Below are 13328 nucleotides of genomic sequence, written 5' to 3' on the forward strand. Positions count from 1 at the left end.
TATTTTAATTGTACCTGCATAAATACTATCAGTATGCATTTTTGAGAAGGTGTTAAGTATAAGATTCAGGATCTATCAACACCTAGGAGGTCTGACTCTCCCTGTGAATTTTTGTCTGCCTACACACAGACATCATAAAATTACAACAGAGAGGAAATAGACTCTGCCCGTGGTCAAAAGTCACAACCTGTTCACTAGCACTGGTTTTTGCTTGTTTGTTTGTTTGTTTTGAGATGAAGTCTCACTCTGTCTCCCAGGCTGGAGTGCAGTAGTGCGATCTTCGCTCACTATATCCTCCATCTCCCGAGTTCAAGCAATTATCCTGCCTCACCCTCCCAAATAGCAGGGATTACAGGCATCTGTCACCATGCCTAGCTAATTTTTATATTTTTAGTAGAGATGGGGTTTCACCGTGTTGGTCAGGCTGGTCTCGAACTCCTGAACTCAAATGATCCACCCACCTCAGCCTCCCAAAGTGCTAGGATTACTGGCGTGAGCCACAGCACCCAGCCCACTAGCACTGTTTTTATTAATTGACCTACACTGACCTTTCCAGAACTTGAATTCTGAATTCCTGGAACCATAGTATCCACCATTTTTATAGATCCCAACTTTACAGATCACATGGGCCTACCACTCCGCTGTCTAGCCTGGATCCAAAGCACTCACATGCCTCTCTATATCCTGTTGTAGGAGCCTAATGGTGACCTGGAGTTCTGATTCTGGTTAATTCCAGTCTCTCATATCTTTTTAGTTTTTTGTGGCCTAATGTGTCAGTATTCTTGGTTTCCTTGTTATGAATCATGGCTAATAGAATCATGAGCATTTACAAACAGAATCTGCTTGGAAGCAAACATGCTTGAATGTGGGCTGAGTTGCACACTTCAAGGGCAAGCTTAAGCTCCCATGTGTCCACTGGATTCCCTTCTTGATTGTAACATTGCCCAAGTGATTGAATGATGCTGCTGATTACCCCTGTAAAAACCACATGCATCTCATTCTCATTCTTGCCACTTCTAAACATCCAAGTTGGGAATGGAGCTTCCTCATTCACCGTTTCAAAACGTGGGGAGAGTTGGCTTACTTAGATCAGTTTGAATAAACAGAATCTGGGCCTTTGGAAATATTTGTCAGTGCATAAAATCTCAGAGCACCTAGCACAAAATTCAATAAACAAATAATAGAGTTACACCAATAATACTTAGTAGAGACATTCAAAGGTGGCTTTTTTAGAGGAGTGGTACTAGTCTGAAGGTACATATAATCCAGTGTTTGTCTTCACGGATCACTAGAACTTCCCAACATCTGCATGGCCTAACATGTCCCAAATGTTCCCAATTTGGTATGTTCTAAATATTTCAGAATTAAATTACTGATACATTTAGAAAGACAAGGCAAGTGCTTTTTCTTCTAAGAGACAGAAAGGACCGTCTAAGGGGATACAACACTTACACTGTTTTTGATACCTGCTAGTTTCCTTGGGCTTCCTGAAATGCAATCTTTTTTTTGACCTATATTTGATAAGACCCAACAACAGACAGATTATCTTGCTGTAGTGTCCAAAGGACTTAGGGCAGAAGCTTCTAACAAACTGACTTCAAGACATTCCATATGTAGTGACTCCACGAAATGAGGCTATGACCCTTTTAGAGGGCAGCCAATGTACTGTAACTCTACCACGGCAAGACATTCAAGCTGCCTTGATCTATGGCTAGCTTTCCCTTGGCCTACCACTCTGCAGGTGTGCTTGGCTGGCTTTTCCCTTGGCACACCACTTTCCCTTGGCACAGCACTCTGTAATACTTAAAATATAGTTAAGACTTGTACTAGCAGCCTCAGAAGTAGTTGTAGCCATTACCAATCCTCAAATTTCAGGGAAATTTGAATTTATGTTCATCATGATGGACCTTTCTTCAGCTCTTCAAGACGTCCAGGAAGTCTTTTTCACCAGACGTGTCCATTTTTATTGGTCTGAACCCCTGTAAAGCACTCCTAAAGCTCTCTGGCTTCTCTTGGAGCACAATTACCACTTGGACTACATCTTCTAAGATAGTGGCTTTCAGACATTTTTGACTAGGTCTCCCCGTAAAACAAACAAAAAAATGCATTCGACATTGTGACCTAGCATTTCTGTACCGGTAGATATAAAATGCACAAAAAAATTTTATGAAATCCTTATCATCACTACCTGTGTTACGTTTTATTTCCTATTGTATTGCATTTTATTATATTTATTTTGTCCTTTTTTAAAATAAATGCTGGTTGTGACCTAAATTAATTTCACAATCTGGTTTCAACCTCTTTTTGGACAACAAATAATAAAAGATATTTCACTGGACAAGATACCAGGAACTCTCAGTTCTAATCTCATGTCTATAATTACCACCCTGGGTTTATTTTTTAGATATCTTCAAATAGGGAGAGTAATTCTTAATTTTATACTAACAGTCACTCAACTCAGAGAGTTAGAGTCAAAGTATATTTTTAAAATAATACAGTTCTCAGTATAATTTCTCATAATTGGTTATAACTAAAGACTAGCTCACTCATATGCTAGATCTTATTTGTATTATTAGATCTTGGTTTAACTATCAGTTACTTATTTTCTAGTACTTTGGAAAACTGTATTTTGTACAATTGCTGTTCTTAAATTTTTTTATAATGTGAATCTCTAAAATCTCTTATCAACAGGTACATTATTATTAATCAAAATGCAATAAAACTTTAGGCTTATTGGAAAATAGACAAATTAATAGTTAAATTGTATCCAAAGAAAAAGTATTAGTGAGTGAGAGGTTAGGTAATTTATTAACTCAAGCCCAAACACCATGGGCAGAAAATGATGTCTTAACCAGGGACAAGCTGACTGCCCATTTATAGTATTTTAAGTTGTTGCACAGCCTACATGTTTCTGTTGAAAGATTGTTAGAAATAACCAAGATTGATATCTTCAGAGGTTATTGAAAAAGTCTGGATGCTGGAAGTGACTCTTAGTAAAGACACCCAAACACACTTCCTAAGCTTAGTTTGGTCTACAAGCTTGAAATTTAATGAAGCCGTGGAGAAAATACAAAAATAGAAGAGTGTAAACTCCACAGCTCATAGGATTAGGTCCGTTTTGCATTAATACCTTTAAATCAACTGACGTCCACTCATACTTCACAAATCAACTGAATTTCATCCCTTCCAATGTGTCTCATAACCTCCTATTCATATCCACACAGCATCATTCTCTGGAATCGTTTTTTTCTCATCCCTACTAAACTGTGAACACTGGGAGGGAAGGATCTCTGTCTTATTTAACACCTAGAATAGTGCTGGTAGAAGTAGGCACTCAATAAATATCTATTTATTGAATCAATCAATCAATCAATCAATCAATACTATAGGCTGAATATATGTGAACGGAATAAATGAGTGACTAAATTGAAATTCAAATTTAGTAATTTTAACTAAGTACAAAGATGACTTAGGCCCCCAAATAAGATAGGGATAACCCAAAATTAGGGACAAGATCAGAAAGTATAATCCTCATAGACAGAAGCTAGCAAAAATCCATATACCATGAATGAAATTAGCTAATACAGGAAGCATCTCCCAAAGTAACAACCTATCGTATGATTTAAAGTGTGCATCTCTGTTAAATTAAGGCATCTCTTTTTTGTTGTCAGCAAAAAGCATTTCATTTAAGATGTAATATATGAAAAACAGTTTATTAATTTGGGTCTTTCTAACAAACTATGCCAGAGACTTAACAGGGAGGAAAGAGATGTTGTAATTCCATTTTTAGGCATAAAAACAAATTAATGTATTTCAATTTTCTGATGTTTTATCTCAGAGGATAGATGGAGGACATGTCTTAATTTTTTAAATAGAAATATCCCCAAATCACCTAAAACAAATGGGTAACATCACTTAGGGAAAAATAAATCCCTTGAGAACATTGACTATATTCACATTACCAAAAGTCCTATGGTTGTAAATAGTTTTTCCAAGTGAATCCATGTTTGGAAAGAGATCTGTCACGCTTGAACGTGGGTAGCAATAGATTAGAGCTGGTCAGAAATTCAAATAAGTAGCCTGAAAGATGCCAGAACACTAGGCAGGAAATAAGTCAGGTTTAAAACAGTCAGGAGATGGCAGGTCCTAAAAATCCAAGCACCTGGGCTGAGTCCAGGGTCCTGGAGTGGGGAAGAGCAGCCCATGTCAACGTACAATCTGCTCTATGGCAGAAGCTGTTTGTGACCTGGTTAATTTCATATTCCTAACTGGGTGTTTGCCTTGGATCTCCTAGACTAGTATGAGCCAGCTGTGTTCCACATGACTGGCAGATGAGAAAAACAAGCTGCAGATGTTCTAGCTCTGTTTGTGGCCTCTATTGCCCAGAGCCTCCTCACTTTGCTTCCAAGCCTTTAATGTGTGTTCTGTTCTGTTCCAGTTCTGCCTAGCTTCCAACCTGCCAGCTTTGTTTTCATTTTCTAGTCTGGTTCTCACCCAATCTCAGTTTTGATCATTGGCATGCTCAAAGGACTTGGCTTGATCCCACCTCTGTCTCTTCCTGTTTCTGGCCACATCAGGGAAATTATCTTGACTGTCTTGGTTCCAGTTCTAAGAATTAAACCCCTGGCACTGTATCTCCTGGCTGACCTTCTGGCCGGGTCTGTGCTGGTCTCCTACCAGAGGGAATAAAATACTACAGAAGTATACCTATTGCTAGGGTAGAATGAAAAGTCTAGTGGCTATATTCCAGTTACTGTGCCTGGGGAATATGGCACTCAGAATAAAGCCATACTCCATGGGAAAGTAGTAAGGTAACACTTTAACTTTTAGAGCCTCTGTTGTCATCTCTTCCAGGGCTTTCTGTCCTCCAACTACCCCCAAACCCTGACGAAATCTGGAAGAACTGCCTAAATTTTATTCAGATGTAAACATTTGTAATAACTTCCCAGGTTTCTTAGAAGAGGCAGAAACTGTGGTTATTTATCTTCCCTAAGGGGAGTTCAGCTGTGTTATCTGGCAGCCCCACAGGGTTTCTTGAACACTGTATGGGACCTGTTTGATAGCCAGGTGACAGTGGAAAAGATTAATACTGCCTTAGACAAAAAGGCAAAGAGAAGAGAGGATGATTAGCTGAAGCGCAGCTGAATTCTGTCTTCTCATCCAGGAGCTGTCATGGAATGGGCTCTGTGTTGGGGCCCAGTTTCAAGAAGGCCTCAGAACAACTTTGGAAGATGAATTGACCCTGTTGCGTGAGCCTGGAAGCCTTGTTAAGTCACTTGACCTCCAGTCAGGTCAGTGTATGGTTAGCTACCCGGACACATCTTTCTACCAGACACTCTGGCCTTCAGATTCCAGAGGAGCCAGTGGGCAGGGGTGTCTATCTTTCACTGACATTGGCAGGGTGGGTACACCTCTAGAGAGAAGGTCATATCTCTTGCCAGGAAATGCAGAGTCTGAGCAATCAAGGGAAAGGAAGAGGTTAGCTCAACTTCATCTGCCATGTGGACCCCCATGCTGAGCTGAAGAGTGTTCCGGCTAGAAGCAGACTGTGAGTGGCCAATGCCTTGCCTATGGATCCATATCATGGTTAATTCTGGATCATCAGGAAATCTAATGAATTTGACCTGATTCAATAATGCTTTTCACTCAGTAATCTGATCACTTCTGTTCCAGGAGTAGCCTTCCTCATTCTGCCCTAATCTAATGGTACGAAAACAGGCATGTTTAATTTTAGCCTATTGCAAAAGAAGACCCAGGGCAGTAGACTGCATCTACCTTATGCTTGTTTTTGGAGGGAAGTTTACACTGGCCACGGTTAGTTACTCAGCGTGTGACCATGGTCACTGTCAAGGCCTGTAGGCCCACGCTGGAGAGAGCCTGGCACCTCATGATGCAATCCAGTCACTCCAGCTTGTCACATATTCAGAAGTTCAGAAAGCTCAGCAGTGACAGGTCTATTTTTTAGAAATGCTGAGCTACAAATTACTAATATATCAGGCAGCCAGAATCACTGGGCTGACTGCAGGTCTGATTACCATGGGTAACTGACACTAAGCCATTCTGGGAGATCCTCTCTCTTAAAAAGTTACATTTCAGTGCTGCTGAAATTCAGTGACCAATCAGATGCAAACAATGGGTAGGCGCTTCTGATTAGCACTCTGATTTCCAGCTGTGCTCGAAGTAACTCACTCAGGAGATCAGTGGAAAAGTAGTTCAGTCACCCCAAAATGATAGGTTCCTCCTCCTTGTTCCATTCTCTATCCCTGGGAAGCCACCATGGCCCTTCCAAGGCATTGAATGTGGCACACTGAGAATTACAGCAGCCCAGCGCTTTTCAAAGCACAACTGCCTGGGTCAAACAAACAAACAAACAAAAAATAAGACTCTAAGGTCACTGCATTGCTCCGCAAGTGCCCTTGAGACTGAATCAACCTGGACTTCTTATCAGATTTCTCCCTGTTCTGGGGCCACCAAACAATTCTGATGGTGGTGGCTATCCTTATCAAAACAGTAAATGTCATTCCCCAACTGCTTAAACTATGCGTTATCCATCAGTGAGGTGGTAGCCTACCTCAGGATCACTTTTATAGTAATTTCTATGGTCTTACTATTTAAAGGAACGTTTCCAGAAGCATCTACATCTGAATTCACCTGTCTACTGCTATTACCTAGCCAGGGATACTAAGAAAGACATTTTTGGTTGGAATTTCTCTGGTGTCACAAAATACATAGGCATTATGACTTGTTCTGCCTATCTTGTAACTGCAAAATTCACACAGTATTTTTCCACATGGAATACCCTCTTCTGTAATGACTTACTACCACCCTCTTTATTTCACTGCTAAGATTGATACCTCAAAGAGGTATAAGCCACGCCCAAAAAGCTTAGAGGTGACACTGATCAATGTGTCAAAGACTACTATAGGCTCACTGTACCAAATAATATGACTGACAAGTCCTGACACTGGACAGGAGTGGTGGCATGGGGGGTCTTTTAGGTGAGAGAGTTTATGTTTCTCAGTCCTACACATCTGAGCCAAATTAAAATTTAAACACTTTCTTGGATCCATTCAAGTTTTCAACATCACAAACCCCACTGTGTTCTTCCTATATTTATCTGTTAAGACATAGCTTTAGCTGCATAAATGTCTTCTTTTGAGAAGTGTCTGTTCATGTCCTTCGCCCACTTTTTGATGGGGGAGGGACAGCATTAGGAGATATACCTAATGCTAAATGACGAGTTAATGGGTGCAGCAAAACAAAATGGCACATGGATACTTATGTAACAAACCTGCACATTGTGCACATGTACCCTAAAACCTAAAGTATAATAATAAAAAAAAAGACATAGCTTTAAAATATTTTATTTTCTTTTGAAACAGAGCCTTGCTCTGTGGCCCAGGCTGGAGTGCAATGGCACGATCTTGGCTTGCAACCTCCGACTCCTGGGTTCAAGGGACTCTTGTGCCTTAGCCTCCCAAGTAGCTGGAATTACAGGTGCCTGCCAAAATGCCCAGCTAATTTTTGTATTTGTAGGAGAGACGGGGTTTCACCATGTTGGCCAGGCTGGTCTCGAACTCCTGACCTCAAGTGATCTGCCTGCCTTAGCTTCCCAAAGTGCTGGGATTACAGGTGTGAGCCCCCACATCCAGCCTATAGTTTTAAAATAGAAAACTTTATAGTCAACTCTAAAATCCTAGCTGGTAATTCCGAGCAATTTATTGAACAGAAAGTGGGCTTGATGCATAGAAGCTGGCTTCTGTAGTTGCCAAAGTAGGTAGAGAACAAACCCAAAACTCAGTGGTAGAAAGCCCAGAAAAGCCCTGACCACCTTCCGTTTCCCTGTTCCCACAGAGGAGGGAGCTTGGAAGAGGGCTGGCTTCTCTCTATGTGATCAAGAACAAATCAAAACAATCACTCTGATCTTATTCATGTCAGTCATCCAGGACTCCTCTCTTTGGCTTTGTCCTTCTCACATCCCATTCCACTTCTATCTGGCTGCCAACTTTTTGGAAACCATTTCTCAATTCTGGTCTAACGTCTTGAACTTGATACATTAATTCAACTATTTCTACCATGGTTTTCAAATGAACTTACCTTGTCTCCAGTGTTAATAATTTAAGCCAAATACCCTTCACATGACCCAAGTTCATCTTCTACTCCTGCTATTCCATAGACGCAAGTCCCAGATCCCTATCAAGCCCTCTGAAATCCCTGGCCTACAACAATTAGAAAATAGCCTTGTTTCTTGGCAACCAAGGACCTAGGGCAAATAGAGCCCTCTTTGAAAACTAATACATTGATGTTCTGCTCTGTAAGTTAGAATCAGTGTGCTTGATTACTACAAATAAGAATCCTGGCTAACACGGTGAAAGCCCGTCTCTACTAAAAATACAAAAAATTAGCCGGGTGTGGTGGCGGGCGCCTGTAGGCCTGTAGTCCCAGCTACTGGGAGGGCTGAGGCAGGATGGCGTGAACCCGGGAGGCGGAGCTTGCAGCGAGCCGAGATTGCGCCACTGCACTTCAGTCTGGGCGACAGAGCGAGAGCGACAGCGAGACTCCGTCTGAAAAAAAAAAAAAAAAGAATCCTACCCAACCAAGATACAATGAGGCTTAGTCTACAAAAGCCAGTTAGATAGCCTTACCATTAGTGAAGGAATTTAGGGAGTTAGAGGTAAAACTGTAAACAAATGGAGAAAAGAACCTGCAGGTATGAAATGGCACATTCTTAAAAACTAAACTAGAATGATATGAGAGTATTCCTTTCAACATCAATCTTCCTTCCCAGCTCCTTTCTATTTTGGAGGCTGATCATGATTCTTACTGCCTATCTTGAGAAATGTTTGTATTTTAGGAAGTGCTGATGTCTTAATTCAAAGGAATGATATTGTGAGGCATTAAGTGCAATGACAGGCAGAATTTTTACAATAGAATAGCCTTAGAGAATATCTCAGCCTTCATCATATAAGCAAGTGCTTACTTTGTCCACTTAGAGGTCAGCTGTATTCCTCCATATCTGAAAATAAAAGATGAAACCATCATATTTTTCAGGGCCCTCCAGTACTACACAATGCAATTATATACATTTATATTAAAATGAGTAATTAGAATTAATGCTCAGGTTCATCAGTAGAAGCATCTTCATAGTGAAAAGACAAGAAAATTAAGACTTCTTGGCAAGAAACAGAAGAGGCCATAAAACAAGCAACTTCATGTGAAATTAAAAGTTCCTATACTTAATTAGTAAGTTTCCATATTGTGACATTTTGTAAGTATCCTGAATAAATGCATATATTATGGGCTGAATGTTTGTGTCTCCTCCAAATTCATATGTTGAAGCCCTAACCTCCAGTGTGATGGTACTTGGAGGTTAGGCCTTTGGAATGTAATCAGGTTTAGATGAGGTCATGGGGCGGGGCTCCCACGATGAGATTAGTTTTCGTAAACCACCATTCTCAGCAAACTATCGCAAGGACAAAAAACCAAACACCGCATGTTCTCACTCTTAGGTAGGAATTGAACAATGAGAACACATGGACACAGGAAGGGGAACATCACACACCAGGGCCTTTTGTGGGGTGGGGGGAGGGGGGAGGGACAGCATTAGGAGATATACCTAATGTTAAATGACGAGTTAATGGGTGCAGCACACCAACATGGCACACGTATACATATGTAACTAATCTGCACGTTGTGCACATGTACCCTAAAACTTAAAGTATAATAAAAAAAAAAAGAATTTGGAAACACCGAAAAAAAAAAAGAAGAAAAGAGAAGAGCTCACTCTGTGTCTCTCTGCCCTGTGAGAACACAGCAGGAAGACAGTCTTCTGTGAGCCAGGAAGAAAGCTCTCACTGGGGAGCCAAACTGGCTAACACCTTAATCTTGGGCTTCTCAGTCTCCAGAACTATGAAAAATAAATTTCTGTTGTTTAAGCCACCCAGTCTATAGTGTATTATTATAGCAGCCTGAGCTGATCAATGCAATATATATGTTTTAAATGTAAAAAAGTGATCAATTCACATGCCGTTAACATTCATCTACTAGAATCTATCACTGTGCTTGGGTCAATTATCCAGGGATGTCTTTGGGCCAAACAATTCAGATGAGACAGGAAAACAGAGAACTCCATGGCCCATTTAGTCTCATATTTCTATTCTTTGGTGGAAAAAGACCTGGTGGTAATAAAGGTCATTGTAAAAAAACTGGGGGATAGGTATCCATACATGTGCTGTAGTGACAGGCGTACACATGTTAAATCTAACATATACAACCACATCTTAAAGTCTGATTGACGGAAAATCATAAGCCAAAAATAATGTTAATAAAAATGTACATTATAACACACACTGTAGGGTTAACCCAATAACCACAACAAACTCACCTGATCATGAACTTAAACAGTAATTTGCCATTAAAGGCAAAAAATAGCAGCAATTAAAAATCATGAACAACTTAAGACAACATGGATGATGTGCTGGAAATGAAATATCCTTCCTCCAAATTATAGAAATTCCAAGTATAACTTGGTTGTGGGCATGCACAGTAGAGCTCTGAAAATGGTTAAGTGTTTTGTGGCAGGGACTTCTTAGAAAAATCCAAATCTTCAGGAAACCATAGCCATGAGCTAATTTTAGTTTATGAACACTAAATCTTAGTAACTCTTAAACTCATTCAACTAGTAATTGCTAGAAAGCAGCTTATATAAAAGTGAAATGCTATGAATTGCAACTCATTTGCTAGTAAGACCCACAGAAAGGATTTGCATTAAGGGGAATTTGAGGTTCACCAGCAGGAGTCCACTGCATGATTGAGAACCACTAGCTGCTGTGTGGGGCTGTGCTGCCAGCTGCACTAGAGGAACCAGGCCTCCTGGCTTAGCCTGCTACCCATGGTCCATTGGGCTTTAAGGGCCCTTCCTCACTCTCTACTAAATAACTCAATGTTGTTATGCTGTGGGAGTTGCCTAGGAACCCCAGAGAGGTCTGGCTGCTCCATGATGCTGTTCTTGCCTCCTTCCTGGGAGAGAGAAATGTTATTTCTAGCCACTGGGCTAGAGCTCCCTCACATTCAGTCATTCTCACATAAATAGAGTGTGATGATTTAGGAAATAACGTTAAGAAATGAGTCAAATTTTTGGCAGCTACATATGACATGTAGATAAGCAAATATCTGTTTTAATTGCAATTTCTAGGTACAATATTTAAAAATTTTAAGCATAATAGCTTATTCTAACAGAACACAGGCTTTTGAAAGCACAAACTCAAAACTGGGAACTGTCGGTTCTTTAAAGGTAGAGGGCATGGACATCAATTAAGTATGCTAAGAATATAAACTTTTTGAAGATTAATTTCTGAATAATACATTTGCTTGAACATAATGTTCATTATAATGTTATTGAACATTATATATAATGAACATTATTATGTTCACGCAAATGTATTAATTTCTGAGTAATATATTTGCATTAAAACTCCTGAACAAATTTAATAATGACAAATGTGGACAACTGTTTCTTTTAGATAAGCCAGGATGCATTGTTCCGCTGCCTCTTGTGATAGACTATTTAAGCCAGATAATATATTTTACAAGTTGAAACATTTATTTTTTACTTGTACGTAGGAACATTTAGGAGAAGTTCTTGAAGAGACCAAAGATCTAAAAATAAAGAATGATAGTATAATAGTTTACAGTATATCCTAAAACCTGTATATGGCATATTTTCCATTATGGTGTCGAAGGGAGCTTGTGAAAACATATTATAAATCCTAAGGTAATTTTCATTTCTAGAAAAACAGCAAAGTCAATACACAAAGCAAAGTACATTGCTAGACGCTCACAAACTCCTAACAAAAGTTTATAATTTCCTGCAAAAGAAATGCATCATCTGCTTCAGGATGTGGGTAAGACGAGCATGTTCCTGTGGTAACCATTTCTCATACAAGGAAAATAGCTAGAGAGACAAAAATCTTTGCTAAGCTGCAGCCTACTAGGTCTCCTGATTTGTAAGAGCAACAAGAATAGAGATTGAGCTGTTTTAAGAAGTAATTTAGAAATAAACATTCGATGAACCAGTAAAGTCTGTCAAATAAAATGACTTTTAATTTATAATGGAAAGAAATACCTTAACACAGGTTGATACTGTCAAAGCATTTTATTACATGGCATTATATTTTACGTGGATGTAATAGGTCTGGTATATTTTACGACCATACAAAACAAACATCCACATATATTTTTTAAGGTTCTAGTCAATCCTTAATAATAATTCTCTTAGTGCTACAAATACAGATTCATTTAATTAAAATATAGTATACATTTAATTTCTCATAATCTCATATTTTTCCTTATCTTTTAACCACAAGGTTATCTTCTTGTAATACTTACTTATTAGCATTATTTTGCACTTTTCTTTGTTCATTGTAATTCATTCATTTTATTCACTCTTTGTCCCACAAACCTTTGTTGAGTATTTACTATCAGCGAATAATTAGGTCAAATCATCTTTTCATAGATTTTTTTCATGTTGCACTTACTGACCTTCCGGGACTCATTTTGTAATTTTTCTAATAAAAAGCCTCACTCCTCATTCCATTGCTGTTGATCCACTCAAAACTTCTATCCAAAAGCTATGATTGTTACACCTTTACTTCTAAGGGTGAGATGGAGTGGGATGGGGAGAGTAGGATGGTGAAGAAAGAAATGGGTATGTATTATATGCATCCAACATAAAGTGCGCTCAGCTAAGTGTTTAACTCATGTTATTTTAAATGAAGTAGGTATAGTAGTATTCCCTTTCCATAAATTGAAAAATGGAAATCTATTAGCCCTTAATGAACTGGTCACCTAAGGTCGCACAGTTAGTAGTTGGCAATTTCAGTAATGCAGCTCTAGTCTGTCTAATCTCAAAGGCTTTACAACAGTTCTTCTAAAAATCACAGTTGGCACCCCATACTTTTTATTTCAATCTTTGAATAAAAGATTGTTTGAATCTATGCTATTCATAAAACCCAGACCTCCTCCTCTTTCATTTTGCCTGGAAAAAATCTATTATTTAGATCGATTACAAAAGAAATACTTTTTAACAATGGTTTTTGAAGCAAAAGTACACAGCCCATACAAAGAAAAATGCTAATAAATAAATTAAAGCATTTTAAAAATTCTGAAATCTGTCTACCTAGACAATTACCATGCTTGATGTTTTTTTCAGACCACTCCCCTAAGATTACTAGGAACAATAGATAATAGCTTATGTATAGTTTAAGCATCTAAAAAGTAGTACAAATATACAAATTAAAACAAGGGAAAATGCAAACAAAACGTCTATT

The 13328-nt window shown here is 39.0% G+C and overlaps 1 protein-coding gene across 3 annotated transcripts in view; it reads right to left on the reverse strand.

The window, feature by feature from the left end:
* The window catches only part of SPEF2 (sperm flagellar 2), a 196352-nt gene that overhangs the window by 124659 nt on the left and 58365 nt on the right, over window positions 1-13328 (reverse strand). The gene's annotated exons all lie outside the window — the stretch shown is intronic.

The sequence above is a fragment of the Symphalangus syndactylus genome, chromosome 16 (genome assembly GCF_028878055.3).
Source record: "Symphalangus syndactylus isolate Jambi chromosome 16, NHGRI_mSymSyn1-v2.1_pri, whole genome shotgun sequence".
Lineage (NCBI taxonomy): Eukaryota > Metazoa > Chordata > Mammalia > Primates > Hylobatidae > Symphalangus > Symphalangus syndactylus.